We start from the raw sequence: 12,477 nt of genomic DNA, 5'->3' as shown, positions 1-12,477 counted from the left end.
TCTCTCACATCAGTGTTTCTTCCCTTCACCTTCTTCCTCTTCTCCCTTTCTATAAGTAAACAGTCTTTTTTAAAAAATATTTATTTTTAGGGAGGGAGGCGGGGAGAGAGAGAGAGAGAGATATCAATGTGCGGTTGCTGGAGGTTATGGCCTGCAACCCAGGAATGTAACCTGGCTGGGAATCGAACCTGGGACACTTTGGTTCCCAGCCCGCGCTCAATCCACTGAGCTACGCCAGCCAGGGCTTAGTAAATAGTCTTTTTTATAAAGAAACACTATGCAGGTAAAGTTGTCCCTAAGTGGGCAGGACATAATCATTGACTGTGGGGAACAGAGAGGTTTTTTCTTTTGTTTGTTTGTTCATGGACTAGAAGAACTTAACATGAGGAACATCTGAAGATGTAGAGAGTTGTTATAAGAGCTTATGTGATCCAAAATGATGACATGCTGGGAGAAACGTCTCCAATGCTTTTGAGAATAAGTTTTGCACTTTTATGCAGTTGAAATTGAGGGTACAAAGGGACAACTGCATGGAATTTGGCAAAAGCAAAGTGTGAAGGGGATTACAGGATAGTTAACAAAATTGTACACTCTCTTGAGGGTTCATGCTCCCATTGAATGCTATTACTTTTGGTATTCTGAAGGAGTATTAACCTACAGTCACATTAAAAAGACAAGGCTGCCTTAGCACTTTTCCCTAAAGAAGTTTCAGGCCTGGCATGTGACTCCCCACTATGCCCTTCAGGGTTAGGAGTTTATGATCAGATCGCCCTTTGAGGTTACTTTCCACACAATCCCCGCCCCCTTTTGGGGATGGTACTGCCTATTTAAAGCTATTCAGAATATACGTGGTCTTTCTTTCCAACCATGGCTCAGTATGGAGTCATTTTCGTTGTTCTCGGTTAATCAAAGCAAAATACAAGTACACACTTAAGACTACACACATTTGGAGGCAATAACAACGTCCTGCTGTGCCTGGACTATTTTGTATGTGAGTAACTGGAAGGATGTTTCCTTTTAGATCAAGAGATTTGAGAGCATCTCAAATATTTTTCATTCTGGGAGCAGGTTGAAATTCATGAAAGGAGGAGTTGTGTCTTCGACTGTAGTTCACAATGAGCAAAGGCTCTGGAAATCGGTACATCACCGCAGGATCACTGCCTTACAACATTCTTGTGGGCAATGATTGAGGACTTTTCTGCCGCTTCTTAAGGTCCGAGGAACTACATTGCCCAGGAGTGCATGCGCGAAGTTAAGCCAATGACGTACCAGACTGAAAGCATTTCCTTGAGACTGACGTGGGGCGGGACTTCTGGTTCTCTCTCCTGGTAGCCATACTTGCTCTGTGTGTGTGGAGTCGGGCCGTTGAATCGTATCGGTTTTGAGGTAACAAATCCGAGAAAGAGCGCCCAGGGGACACCCAGGTGGCCGCTGCGAAGGCTGTCTCCTCGAACACAGATCTCGTACCTCAGTCCCGAGTTGATGGCTGTGGCCAGTGTGAGGCGCCGGGCTGAGGTGAGTGTGTAACCCAGGCCCTCTCCTCACCCCGTCCCGAGCCCTGCAGCCGCAGCCGCGGTCGACGGCGTTTAGGTGGCAGAATGCACGTCGATCTGGCAGCGGTACTACTTGGTCAGAAAGAACCAAGGTGCGGGATGCGGAGTATTTTTGTTCTCTGCACTTGCTCATGGTGCTGCGCAATAAATACAAGTGAAGGAGGGAGGTGGTCATGGTGATTGTGTGGCAGGTGATGAAGGTTTCAGTGGTACGAGTGAACATAATTCTGAGGCAGAAGAGTAACTTAGATTACATGACACTGAGGGCAAAGCTGCTTTTTCACTACTGCAAGATCCACTCGGTGTGTGTGCTGTGTGTGATGAGGTCTGTGGAGTCTCAGTCCTAAGGTCTAAGATATTCCCTTATTATGTAAATGGGTGTGTCTTTCCGTACTCATTCACACATAAAATAAGTACACGTATAGCTGGAAACATTATGATACTGCTTTTCAAGTGTATGTAACCTGAAGAATTAGTCAGTGTTGTCACTATGGTCAAGAGGAAAAAGTTCCATGTAGGGCCATAAGAAGACTATTAGGTTGCAATGAAGCAGGTGGACAAACTAGAGCCCCGCCACTGGTTCCACAGGAAAACCTCTCCTGCCTGTGTCACTGACAGCAATTGTGTCTGCCCCATTCCTGAACATTGCTTTATTTGCATACTAATTTTTAGTACATATGCTAACATATACTCAAATTTCTTTGAGTAATCCTACATATATCTCAACCAGAGAGCAACTTAAGTAATACTATGCTAATAGAGTTTACTTTTTTAGAGGTTTACAATCACAGCAAAATTGAACAGCAGGTTCAGATATTTTTCCTATACCTCTGCCTCCAAAACCTGTATAGCCTCCCTCAATACCAATATCCCCCAACCTGAGATTTTTTTACAATTTATAAACCTACACTGACACATCATCCTTCAAAGATAAGTTTACATAAAGTTCATTCTTGTACATTCTACTGGTTTGGACAAATGTTTTATAAACAAAATTTCCAGAAGACCCTTCTGAGAAATTGAAAGGGACTTTTTTCTTTTGGATTTGCAAATCAGGGAACACAGCCTTCAATAAAAACAAAAGACATACCCTGAGTGGGAACAATGGAACAGGTTTTTTGAAGATGCATTTTAGGTTTTTTGGGTTTTTTTAAAATTATAAATTCAACTTTTTATTAGAAACCAATTTTTAAGTATATTTTATTGATTGTGCTATTATAGTTGTCCTGATTTTTTTTCTCCCCTCTATCCTCCCTTCCACCCTGTACCCTACCCCTGTCCTCCAGCATTCCCCCTCCCCCTTTGGTTCATGCCCATGGGTTTAACATAAGTTCTTTGACTTCTGTTTCCTATAGTATCCTTAAACTCCCCGTCTATTTTATGCCTACCAGCTTCTTATTCCCTATACCTCCCCCCCATTTTCCCCCTCCCCACTGAAAACCCTCTATGTGATCTCCATTTCTCTGGTTCTATTCCTTTTCTAGTTGTTTGCTTAGTTTTTGTTTTGTGTTTTAGATTCAGTTGCTAGTCATGACTTTGTAGTCATTTTACTGTTCAGTTTTTGATCTTCTGTTTCTTGGATAAGTTCCTTTAACATTTCACCTAAGGGCTTGGTATGATGAACTCCTTTAACTTGACCTCATCTGGGGAGTACTTTATCTGCCCTTCCATTCTAAATGATAGCTTTGCTGGATGGAGTATTCTTGGCCATAGGTCCTTGTCTTCCATGACTTCAAATACTTCTTTCTAGCCCCTTCTTGACTACAAGGTTTCTTTTGAGAAATCAGCTGATGGTCTTATGGGCACTTTTTTGTAGGTAACTCTCTCCTTTCCTCTTGCTGCTTTTAAGATTCTCTCTTTATCTTTAATCTTGGCTAACCTACTTGTGAGGTGCCTCAGTGTGTTCCTCCTTGGGTCCAAGTTCTTTGGGACTCTCTGGACTTCCTGGAAGTCTGTTTCCTTTGCCAGATTGGGTAAGTTTTCCTTCATTATTTGTTCAAATAAGTCTTCAATTCCTTGTTTTTGTTCTTTTTCTGGCACCCCTATAATTCAGATGTTAAGAGCACTTAAAGTTGTCTCATAGGTTCCTAAGCCTCTCCTGGTGTTTTTGAATTTTTGTTCCTTCATTCTCTTCTGGTTGGATGTTTATTCTTCCTTTTGTTTCAAATCGTAGATTTAAGTCCTGCTTTCCTTCCCTTCACTATTGGTTTCCTGTATATTTTACTTTATTTCACTTTGGGTAGCCTTCATTTCTTCCTTCCTTTTGTCAATGAGCTCAATCAGTTCTGTGACCTTCCTGATTACCATTGTTTTGAACTCTGCATGAGATACGTTGTCTCTCCTCCTCGCTTAGCTCTTTTTCTGGAGTTTTGATGTTCTTTCATTTAGGCCATATTTCTTTGTCTCAGCACAGTTGTTATGTTGTAAGGGGGTGGAGTCTTATGTATTAGCTGGGGCAGGGCAACTCTGTTTGCTGCGTTGTAGTGCTGTCTGTGAGGGACAGGTCAGAGAAGGAACAATGCCATTTGCCTACTCTGCTCTAGCTACTCTTTCCAAGGACATCTCCTATGAGAATGGGAGTTTCTTCTGCCATGGCAATCCCTGCAGTATTTTACTAGTTTTGAGTCTTTAGTTTCCTGTTCAGCCAGCCCTGCCTGGCCTGTGTAGTCTGCTTCCTTGCTGCATGTCCTCTCCAGTTGGCTGTTTGTGTCCCATCTCTGCCCATCCTACCTGGGTGAATGTTTCTTTAACTCCTTGGTTGTTAGAGTTTCTTGCAGTTTCATTTTGTGGCACTTCCGGTTGTTTATTGTTTTTAAATTGGTTGTTATCCTTCTTTTGGTTTTGCGAGGAAGCAAAGCATTTCTATTTATTCCTACATCTTGGCCAGAACCTCAAGATGCATTTTGCAAGGTGACAATCAAAGAGATGAGCTGCTAGGGAGTAAGTTCACAAACTTACATCATTCATTTTCTGATTGGTAGGGTCAACTGGAACTTCAATGTTCAGGTGATCCAATGGTTAACAGGTGGAGCTGTGAGTTGAGAGCAATGAGCAATATGAGGGGGAACCCAAAAAACCCTGGAATGTGTTTATAAAAAATTATGTGTTTATTCTTACATGTTTAAACTTCAGTGACCTTCAAAGTACTCTCCATTTGATGCAATACACCTATCAAGACTTTTTTTCCCATTACTGAAAACAGTTTTTGAACTTGTCAATTTTGATGCCTTTTAGTGCTTTTGTTTTTTGTTTTACCGCTTCCACATCAGCAAAACATTTCCTTTTGAGGGCTTTTTTTTTTTTTTTTTAATCCAGGGAAACAAAACAAAGTCACTCAGGACAAGTACAGGTAAATAGGAAGGGTGGGGTTGGGGTCATGCTGTTTTTGGTCAAAAACTGAATACCCAGTGCTGTGTGGGCAGGTGTGCTCTTAAATCACCCATCATGAAATGAGCAAACACATTGAGTCTTAAAGAAAATTCACTGAAGCCAAACATAGCTTCTCACAGTGCCAGCTGGTATAGTGATACAGATGGGTTCCTAGAACCCTCACCTGGGCAGGGGAATCCTGTACTACAGTGGGGCCACACTGCACGAGATAATTCCGTGATGGTTTTTTGTTTGGGGAGGGGGTCCTTCCTTGTATATGATTATTAAGCATTTAGCAACATCCTAATTCAAGTTCAGGTCTGCAGAATGAAAAGTTTTAATTACAGTTTTAGTACAGGGAGTGTTGATTGTCAGCAGCATAAGAAGTAGCATTGTTGGACAACATAGTCATGCTGTGGGTGGTTTTGGAGCCCAAAGAATAAAGTCATGATTTGTAAGCTGCTTCAGAGACTAAACTGCAAAATATACAAATAAATGTTGGGCCACAAATTATGAGATTAAAGTTCTTACATGTCTTCACTGTAATGACATGTACCTATCCACCTTTATATCACAGTGTTTTAGTGGCATAAAAATTTCTGCACTCTGCCTATTCATCCCTCCCTATAGGGCCTAACAATAAGCTTTTGATTGTCAGGGCATCAATTTCAGACATCCGTCGGTAATAAACATATTGCCAGCTGTGTGACATAGCAACTAGGTAAGAAACCAGGCCTACCTACCCACGAAGTTCTCCTGTAAAAAAGTTCTAGTCCTGGCTGGTGTGGCTGAATGGATTGAGTGCTGGCCTGTGAACCAAAAGGTCACTGGTTCCATTTCCAGTCAGGGCACATGCCTGAGTTACAGGCCAAGTCCCCCATTTGGAGGTATGTGAGAAGCAACCACACGTTGATGTTTTTCTCCATCTCTTTCTCCCTCCTTTCCATTCTCTAAAAATAAATAATTTTTTAAGTTCTAGATTACATAGATAACTGACTGTTTACATGACCCTGTTTTTCTCTCTCCATACCTTAATTCCAATTTTACATTAATTCCCAAAGTTACAAAGTTTTGGTCAACAGAAATGATTTTAGTCAGCCGTCTGATAAAGCCCCATGCAGGTCAGAAAGGGCAACATAGGTACACATGCTTCCCAAATAACTAAACTTAGGGCAAATCTCCCAACTGTGGACAACTGGATGTATGAGATCAAATTCAGACAAATGGCTTCTTATGGTTTCTTCCAGTGTCATAATACTAAACAAGAAAAGTACACATTCCTTTGCACATCTGAGGTCTTTCTCCAATCTAAATTCTGCATTGTATATTAAGGAAAATCCTTTGGGAAACGAATTTTCCACATTCCAAGAACTCCTGGGTAAACTCTCTGGTGGTGAAAGACTGTGGGTAAAGGAGTTTTTACATTTGCTACACATAATGCCTTCATCTTGTATGAACTCTCAGATAATAACAAACTCCAGAGATATAGGTAAAACATTTCTTATATTCACTACATTCATAAAACCATTTTCCATATGAAATCTCAGGTGTTAAGAAGGTAAAATCTATGGCTAAAGGATTTTCTATATTTTTACTTTCAAATGCATTTCCCAGTATGAACTCTCATGTTAACTCAACGGAACTATCCTTAAAGGATTTCCCATGTTCGCTGCAATCATAAGGCCTTTATCTTGTGTGAACTCGCTGATGTACAAGAAGGTGATTTTTCTGAAAAAAAGATTTCCCACAGTCACTGCACACATAAGGCCTTTCACCTGTGTGAACTCAATGTTGAATGAGTGCCCAGCTCTCAGGAAAAGATTTCCCACATTCACTGCACTTATAAGGCCTTAACCCAATATGAAAACTCTGATGATAATAGAAGCCAGAGCCAGATGAAAACGATCAGTACACATTCAGTACATTGATAAGGCTTTTCTCCAGTGAAAACTTTTGAGTGTTCAGTGAGGTAATAATTTGCTCTAAAGGACTTCCCACATTCAGAACATTCATAAGGCCTTTTTACTTGTATGATTTCTCTGATGGTCACAAATGGCATAATGAGAGGTAAAAGATTTCCACATTCATGACACTCATAAGGCCCTTCTCCACTGTGAACTCCCTGATGATAAAGAAGTTTCTTTCTAGTGGTAAAAGTCTTGCCACATACACTGCACTCACAAGGCTTTCTCCTGTGTGAACTCAGATGTATATGAAAGGAACGTTTTTGGATATTGGATAAAGGATTTTCCACATTCATTGCACTCATAAGGCCTCACTCCTGTATGAACTCTGTGATGATTTCTGAAGTTAAAACCAGATACAAAAGATTTTTCACATTCATTGCACTGATAAAGTCTTTCTCTTGTATGGACTCTGGTGTGCTAGAAGGTGATGTCTTTGGATAAAGGATTTCCCACAGTCACTGCATTCATAAGAGCTCTCTCTTGTGTGTATTGTCTGATGATTACTGAGGTTGGAACCAGCTGAAAAAGATTTCCAACATTCACTGCACTGGTAAGGCCTTTCTTCAGTGTGAACTTTCTTAAGATAATGAAAAGCAGAGCTGGAGGTAAAACATTTCCCACATTGACTACACTTATAAGGCCTTTCACCAGTGTGAACTACTAATGAGGACTGACACCTGAATGCCTTTCTACATTGAGGGCACAAAAGACACTGTATTGCAGTGTGGATGTCCTGGTCCCGAGCATGTGTGTTTCTCGGGCTGAAGGGTTTCTTACATTCTCCCAGGTTGGAACAAGTTTTTCTCTTTTGTACCATTGCCTGCCTCTGGGTGATTTTGCTGGACACCTCCCTGGTCTGAGTGTTCCGCTGCTGTAGATGTTCTGAGGTGGCCAGGAAGTCCACTTCGACTTCGTCACAGATAAAGGGCTTCTCTGAAACACAGAATTTATAGCTCTTCACAAATAAGGCCCTGCTGCTTCTCAAAGGTTTCTCTCCCTGGTGCTACTTCTGGTGTGTTTGGAGGTTTGCACTACAATTAATTGTTTCATACACATCCCACACCTGAACATTATTACTTGGCTGTGTGGTGTTCCTCAGTGCTCAGCCAACTGGAATAGGTCTCTCAAGACTGGACCACAAGTCTGACAGAAGTGAGCCTTCAGGGAAGACAGAGATGCCCTGGAGGTGTTGGCCTGTGACACTCCAACAGAAACATTCTGTTCAAAGGGGGCTTCTACATCCTCTGGTCCACAGCAGCCACCTGGACGCAAATAAACGCTGGTGAAGTACACGTTGACTATAGAGATGCATGTCATCACAAATGGGTATTTGTTACATCAGGAGTAAGTCTAGGGGATGGTTTTCAATGAGGGGAGTTAACATGTGGATGGGGAAGTAGCTCCTGAGCATTACCCACCTCCTAACACAAAAGAATATAAAGTTCTAACCAGGAAAAGGACACAAGAATAAGGTATAATAGAAAGAAGATATGCCTTGGCTGGTGTAGCTCAGTGGATTGAGTATAGGCCTGCAAGCCAAAGGGTTATTGGTTCGATTCCCAGTCAGGGAACATGCCTGGGTTGCAGGCCAACTCCCCAGCAAGGAGTGTGCAAGAGGCAACCACACATTGATGTTTCTCTCCCTCTCTTTCTCCTCTTCCCCTCTCTCTAAAAATAAAATCTTTTAAAAAAAATCAACCAATGAATACATACATAAAATATGGGGGGAAATCTGATTAAGTGACTAACAGGTAAATTTTAATGAGAACTTGCTCTTCCTTACTAATCAGCAGGAGACTGTAAAGCCAAACAACGAGATATTACCTCATACATGTTATGAGGACTATCACCAAAAAGACAAGAGGTAAGTATTAGCAAACATATATAGAGAAAGGATCGCTGTACACTGTTGATGGGAATGTAGACTCTTAAAGGCATTTTGAAACGTAGTATAGAGCTCTGGCTGTGTGGCTATGAGGATTGAACACCGGCCTCAAAACTGATAGGTCAGTGTTCAGATCTCGGTCAGGGCACAAGCCTGCATTGTGTGCCAGATCCCCAGAAGCAAAAGATCAATGTTTCTCTGTTTCTCCCCTCTCTATAAACATAAAATACTTTTTAAAAAAAGAATGAAAATACCTGAAAATGTGCGAAAATGAATAAAAACCCTACAGTATAAGCCAGCAAATCTGACTTCCTGGCATACACTGAAGGAAATAAAATCAGAAGAGACATGTTTATTCTCATGTGTACTTCATTGTTCACAATACACAAGCTATAGATACAATGTAAGTGTCTAGCCAGGGGTAATTGGATAAAAAAGAGGTGTTACACACATATACAACCCCTTGGGATATTATTCAGCTTAACAACTCCCCCTAAAAAAATTAAAGGTATAAAAATAAAAAGAGACAAAGGAAGAAAAAAAACACTGCTATATGCAACAACTTGGATGAACCTGGGGGGCATTAGGCAAAATGAAATAAGCCAGTCGAGTGAAGTTATATAAGTACTGTATGATAGCACTTAGCTGTGGAATCTAAACAATAACAAAAAAAATTGGACTCACAGAAACTGAGTAGCCTGACAAGGCCAAGGGGAGAAAAAGTGGAAAGTTACCAATCAAAAGGCACAAGCCTTCCTATAAAATGAATCAAGTTTTGAGGATCTAATGTAAACATAGTGCCCACAGTAAATAATACTGGACACTTAAAAGTTGCTGGGAGAGTATGTCTTAAGCCCTGTTACAAAAAGTGGTAATTATATCAGGTGACAGAAATGTTTATTAACCTGATTGTGGGAATTATTTAACAAGATATACATATATCAGACTATCACATTTTACATTTCAAACACCTTGTATATACCATTTTACAGACTCAGAGTCCTACCCAGAGAGGATGTTAAGTGCCAGGTTCTCTAGCATCATCACATCGTGGTATAGGTGTCTCTGAGCCTCGTCAAGGAGACTCCATTCCTCCCAGGAGAATAGTACAGAAATGTCCTCAAAGGTCACACTGGCCTGTCAAGATGCGGACAGAGGGAACCACAAACTGTCTTTCTGAGAACCTCATAGTCCACCTCATAGATCCTTCCCCCCTGCTCATCCTCCTCCAGGGCTCTCCTAATCAGACACCAGGCCCTGGTGACAGAGATGTCTGCTCACCTCTTACAGCCCCCTAATGACTGTGTTCAGCCCTCAGCAACAGACAGTGGGGACACACGGACCTCACCCAAGCTGTGGGCCATACCTGCAGGACCCCATGCCCCCTGCAGAGCAATTCCCTGCAGGGGTCTCCCAGACTGTACCTGCTAGACTCAGCAAAGGTGGGCTCCTTCACCTGGTCCCACCAGGGCCTTGGGGCCATCAGCTCACATGACCTACCGTGTGCACACCACTTGTACATGCTACTTTCTAACATCTTTGGTTCCCACAGTTCTGCGACCGCCCTGCTCTGCATGACAGGCATCTCTCTCCACTAAGCCGGTGTGTGGCCCATGGCACCCAGACAGAGTGCTCGAGAGACTCAAATACTATCCAGCACAGCGCCATCCTCTGACGGGTCCCACAGCCCGGGAAAGCCCAATGAGACTCCTCAGTTCTCCCTGCCTGCCTCAGACCTTCATTTCATTAATTAGGCACCCAGAAGGGCATGTACATTCCAGTTACAAATAACCCTGGTCCACTGTGCACTGTACTTGCTGTCCTCTCAGTAGCCACAACACACCTGTATCCACTCGGCCCCCTCGTGTCCCGGACGCCAGGGCGGGGGCTGCAGCGCGTGACAGACGCCCGAACTCTGGTTGCAGGGCTCCGTGGGCTGCGGGGGCAGTGCCCAGGGGACGCGCACTTACCTCGACCCAGCGCCTCAGCACGTTGAGAAGTCAGTCCCGCTCCTAGCAGTCCCACTCCAAACGCAGAAATCACGGATATGCATACACGCTGATCTTTCATTGGTTCGCTCGGCGCTGGTTCTTCTGGGTATTGTAGTTCCCCGACTCTAGAGCCCACAAGGAAAGAGTTCTCCATCCTGGCTTGTTAGGACGTGTGTTAAGTCCTGGTTGGTGGGGCTCAGTGGAGTTGCAGGCCAGGTCCCCAATTAGGGGAATGTGAGAGGCAACGATCAATGTATCTCTCATATATTGATGTTTCTCTCCCTCTTTTTCTCCCTCCCTTCACCCTCTCTAAAAAAAAGTAAATAAAACCTTGAAAGAAAGGAAGAAAGAAAAGGGAGGGAGGAGGAAGGAAGGAAGGAAGGAAGGAAGGGAGGGAGGGAGGGAGGGAGGAAGGACCTTTGTTAAGGGAGGGATCCAGCAAAAGTAGTGTTCCTACTTCCTGAGAGGGTTTTTCTTCATAGTTTACTGCAGCAAAAGGCATAATTTGATGTTCTGTGAAGTCAGCCTGTGATGCTCTCAAATATCGTGATCTGAATGGGCTCTTTGTATAGAGTCATTCCCACATAACATTCAGGCATAGCAGGGCACGTTGTTATGCCTTCGAATGCATGTGAGGTAGATATTTGTATTTTGTTTTATTATGAATGGCCAAGAACTATAGAAATGACTCCATACTGAGTCATTGCTGGGAAGAAAGAAAGGAAGTATTCTGAATTAGATGAACAAGCAGCAGTTTGTGAAAGGACAAAGCTGATGCAATTTTCTATCATGGTACCATTTGCAGAGCAGGCCTGTGAACTTGTTAACCATGACTGCCATCTTACTCTTCTGTGCTTATGTCACCAGGACTGAAAGTTACTGGAAAGCAAGAATAGAATGTGACTAACCACTGCCCACAGCCACAGGCAAAATATCACACTGGAGCAAACTGTAGCTTATGCAAAACCAATGGAAACCTTCTATGCTGCAACACTCCTAACAGCCCAGCAACAACACACAGCCACAGCCAACCCCAACCCTGTACAACCCAATAAAAGCTCAAGTCCTCCACCCTTCAGTACTGGTGCATTTCTCCACCATGTAGCCCCTTTCCAATCTTGGAAAGTGAATAAAACTTTGTTTTCTGCATTTTCTTCTCTTTGTGAATTCTTTCACAGCCAGCGTCACCTGCCACCCTAACAGCTTGTGTAGAAAATAACAGAGTTCTCTTAATTATTCCTTCCAGGGTGATTAGATCTGTTAATTATTTACCTTTTTGGTTGCCATTGAAAATGGAGGTTTTTAACAATTCTAATTGAGTTAGAAAAGATGTTGTATGGTTTTGATAATAGAAGAAATAAGGTATGGAGGTAATTTTTGAAGGAAAAGGAAAAAAAGAGTTGTTCTAAGAATGATTATTTCTCAATGAATAAGAAGGTTTGTGAAAGCTGTAGAAAGATTTGTAGAAAGTTATGAAAGTTATACAAGTTTGTGAAAGTTTTATTTGTAAAGAAGAAAACCCCAGGCCTGGCTACTGGCTAAGTTAGTTGGAGTTTCGTCCTGTATACCAAAAAGTTGCAAGTTTGATTCCTGATCAGCACACATACTTAGGCTGTGGGTTTTCTCCCCAGGCAGAATGCCTATAGGGGGCAACCAATCAATGTTTCTCTCTCACATTGATGTTTCTCTCTCCTAAAATCAAACACATTTTT

The 12,477-nt window shown here is 42.4% G+C and overlaps 1 protein-coding gene and 1 long non-coding RNA gene across 4 annotated transcripts in view; one reads left to right on the top strand and one right to left on the bottom strand.

Moving 5' to 3' along the window:
- LOC114511072 (zinc finger protein 530-like) overlaps nt 1-12,477 on the top strand; it is a 568,693-nt gene that overhangs the window by 378,249 nt on the left and 177,967 nt on the right. The gene's annotated exons all lie outside the window — the stretch shown is intronic.
- LOC118497800 lies at nt 7,971-11,028 on the bottom strand. Its single transcript, XR_004900325.1, has 2 exons — nt 9,757-11,028; nt 7,971-8,151 (listed from the first exon to the last, which is right to left on the bottom strand). It is a non-coding gene; the product is annotated as an uncharacterized LOC118497800 (long non-coding RNA).

Source organism: Phyllostomus discolor, chromosome 12 (assembly GCF_004126475.2).
Source record: "Phyllostomus discolor isolate MPI-MPIP mPhyDis1 chromosome 12, mPhyDis1.pri.v3, whole genome shotgun sequence".
Taxonomy (NCBI): domain Eukaryota; kingdom Metazoa; phylum Chordata; class Mammalia; order Chiroptera; family Phyllostomidae; genus Phyllostomus; species Phyllostomus discolor.
Note: the sequence above shows the minus strand (reverse complement) of the source record. Positions and strands in the feature narration are given on the sequence as shown.